This window comes from Pagrus major, chromosome 2 (assembly GCF_040436345.1).
Source record: "Pagrus major chromosome 2, Pma_NU_1.0".
Lineage (NCBI taxonomy): Eukaryota > Metazoa > Chordata > Actinopteri > Spariformes > Sparidae > Pagrus > Pagrus major.
Genome location: NC_133216.1, coordinates 2,632,533 through 2,636,329, shown reverse-complemented (window position 1 = coordinate 2,636,329; position 3,797 = coordinate 2,632,533).

The window sequence follows — 3,797 nt, the reverse complement described above, 5'->3', positions numbered from 1 at the left end:
CACAGCTAACCAAGCTAACTAGCTAACAGCAGCTAGTCCCTAAAGCCAAAGATGGCCACAGCTAATAGCAGCACTGCCCTTTATTAATACACTAATATACCTATATTTTTGGGGCTACCTTGGACAGTTGGTTAAATCTTCCAATGTTACAACTTTAAAGCAAGCTAAACTTTGTGACGCAGTACAGATTGAGATTGAAACACTGTTTAAGGCTGTAATGCTTCTACATAGGTGACTGACAGCAGTTTGGTAACATATGAAGGCAGAGTAGGTGTGAGAATATCACAATTTAGTGAAAGCATATGGTTTTTCTTTTTTTGGAGGCTGTATGTACCAATGCAGTGCAAATACAGGTTTATGCAGCATCACAGCATCAGTGTGGAAGTCAGTATAAAAAACATCTCTGCCAGTCGTCACCTGACCAAAAGCTGCTGTAGCCTTAAGTGTATCAACACATGTGCGTACAAATGTTTGACACTGTGCAGAACATGCTGAGGATGCTGTTCAGAGGCTCAAATGTTCACTACAAATGTCTGTGAGGACAAATGCCAGCCTTCCTGACACACACACACACACACACACACACACACACACACACACACACACACACACACACACACACACACGTCCAGTGCCAAACTGTCAACTGCCACAACTGGTGGACGGTTGCTAAGGTGTGTGCATGTGAGACAGACTGGACCTTGTTCACTCCAGACAGCCCCAGTCTTCTGATACAGCGTGAAGTTACGAACACACACACACACACACACACACACACACACATACAAAAATACTCACTGGGTCTGGGTCGAAAGAGGTGTTCCTTGGTGCTAAATGAGACCAGTCTCCTCAGCAGCTGCTGCTCTGTTATTTTAACAGGGGCTATCGTAAGTGTGCGTGTGTGTGTGTGTGTGTGTGTGTGTGTGTGTGTGCACCTCCTGAGCTCTCAGCTGTTAGTGGCTAACGCTCTTTTGTTTTTGAATTACATCATATAGTGAGGAACAGACAGACAGACAGGAGGGGCATCTGATGTTTAAGTGGTTTTAAATAAAATAAGAATCAAATAATCAAAATGAGAGACATGCTAAGCTTATGAAAATCAGTAAACCTGGAAACACTAAGAAAAATTATAGTTTGTTTTAGTTAGCTAATAAAATAAATTCAGCCAAAAGGTTTCAACGTCCTCAACATTTTTATACTGGTAACTACGTTCATGTGTGGGGTGTGTAAAGCCATCAATTATCAAAAATATGTAATGATACGCATTCATGCATTTGACAGAAATTGAATCAAATCATCTATCGGTTAATAGTAAGTAAAAAAATCAATTGTTACACACACAGTTTGTTCTGTTTTTCTCTCCTTTGAATTACAGACAGAACATCTTGTGAATGTGATGCTGTTTAGAGACTTGGAAGTCCCCAGTGTTGGACTTCCCCCGACAAGAGAGAGGACATTTAATTTGATTTGATAAAATGGGATTTACATGATAAACTCAATAAAAAACATTTTATATATTCGTATTGGACCTCATGTAGACTATTGTGCTCGCTTGGTTCATGACCTAAAGCTGGTCAAAAACTCCTGCAGTTGAAATCCGTTCAAGTTTTCTTTTTAAAATTCCTGCGGTCAAAAAACCGCAATGTGACATATTACACAAAAGTTCAAGAGTTCAACTACTAATTAATGATAGTTTTATCTAATTGCATCTTAATCTGTGTCTCGATGGAATCTTGAAAAGCTCTTGATTTGCAAGAAGCAGTTTCATAAAAGAAAATGATCTTTTCTTCCCTCAGTGCATTATGCAGAACTCGCACTGGTATTCCAGGAATTTTGGCTATAGACCAGTATAATGTGAGGTCAAAGGGGTTAAAAGTCATCTTCCCTTTTATATTTCTGAACATAGACTCTTTGTGCCACTTAGTCTCCCATTCAGCTGCAATGATAGTTTTCAGAACTGTATCTGATGTGGATTTAAAGGAACAGTTCACCTTAAAAATGTGTGAAATGTTGTAGTCCACTGAGTCAAGCCGAGTCTCTGGAAGGTCCAAGATCACTAATTGATTTGAAAAGATTAACACCCTTAACCAAGGGTGGATCTCTCACTGTCTGGTTGGGGGGGGGGACAACAAACAGGGACTGAACAAAATCCAGGATGGTTATAACTGTGTGTGTGTGTTTTATTCTATTGTGTGTCAGAAGTAAATAAAACTCTTTTTGTTTTAACTTTTGCAAAGCACTTTCTTAATCATCACCAACACACTCCGCTCCGCCCCACGGACACTCGGAATAAGCGCTGCAGTGTTTGGGGTGCGGGGTTTGTCTGCAGTGGACCAAACCAGTGTGAGGCAAGGAGGGACATGATCTTTAAAAACTTTAAATTATCTGTTTTTCCAGGATTTAGGGGGTCTGGACCCCCATATCCCTCATGATTTCAGCGTATGCCTTTAACGCACGGTCATATCATGGACTCCAGTCAGTACATTTATGGTATCTTGGGGCTTCCAGACACTTTGTTCCATGCAGTGTCACAGCTGAAGTGAAGTCAATCAAACCTTTGGACTTATTTCACTATATATGCATACTGTATCACTACTCTGCTTTTGAACAGAGCATTATAAGCATCAACAGCCACATGCATGAGAAATCAGTGTTTTTATGGATGCAACCATCCAGCCATATCTAACGGAGTCATTACCATAACAAACATTAATTCCCTTTGGAATTCCTGCCCTCTTTTTGCACAATACAGACCAACAGAGTTAATGCAGCAGTCCACTGAACTGATCCCTTTACACTGCTATTGTTCCTGATTTGTTTTCCATGCCGGGCCTCCTCCGACCCCAATAATCAACAACAAGTCCAGTCAGTGTTTTATTGTTCTTGGAGAAAGGTCTTGATTGTGGACAGACTCAAATACCCAGGTGTTGGTGCCTCCTTTATGACTGAACTATCACCACATTTAAATGCTTGGTTACTCAGAGAAAACCAAGTTACGTAGTGCATTTGCATGCACCGTAGTTAGTTGGTTACTGTAAATTGGAGTTTACATGCAGCAGGTCAGTAATCACTCCCTCCTCTGATCTTATCACAGATGAATGGTTTGCTTATTTTAACTGTACTAACTAAAGTACATTTTTAGCTGATTCAGTGAGGACACAGTGTTCGATGTGATGCGATAGTCAGACACTTGCTTTTAGAATAAGCTCAACCTGTCCAATCACCAGCATGCCGTCATAAAATGTGACTTATCTGTTGAAGTGAAAATGCATGTTTATGTGATGTGTGGACAGATCACTTATCTCTCTTTTGCTAAAAGGCTCGAAATCGTGTGACAGCAGAGAGAACACACACACACACACACACACACACACACACACACACACACACACTCTCTCTCTTTCTCTTACACAAACACACACAGAGCAAAGAGAGTGATACACAAGCAACAGTGCTTTTGTGTGTGTGTGTGTGCGTGTGTTCACAAGTACACGTGTCTCCTGTCAACAGGTCTGCAGACCAAACACACGGTGACATAATTACTACAGGAAGAGAAACAGGGTCCACAGAGGTGTGTATGTGTGTGTGTTTCAGGGGTGGTCTGGTACGCTTACAAACCTTGGTAGCAGACATAAAACAAACACATGTGCGCACACACACACACACACACACACACACACACACACACACACACACACACACACACACACACACCTTGTATACTGTGTCCTTATGCCCTGTGTGAATGTGTTTTCATGTGTCTCCCATGACATGAACCAGTGGAACTATTTGAGTGC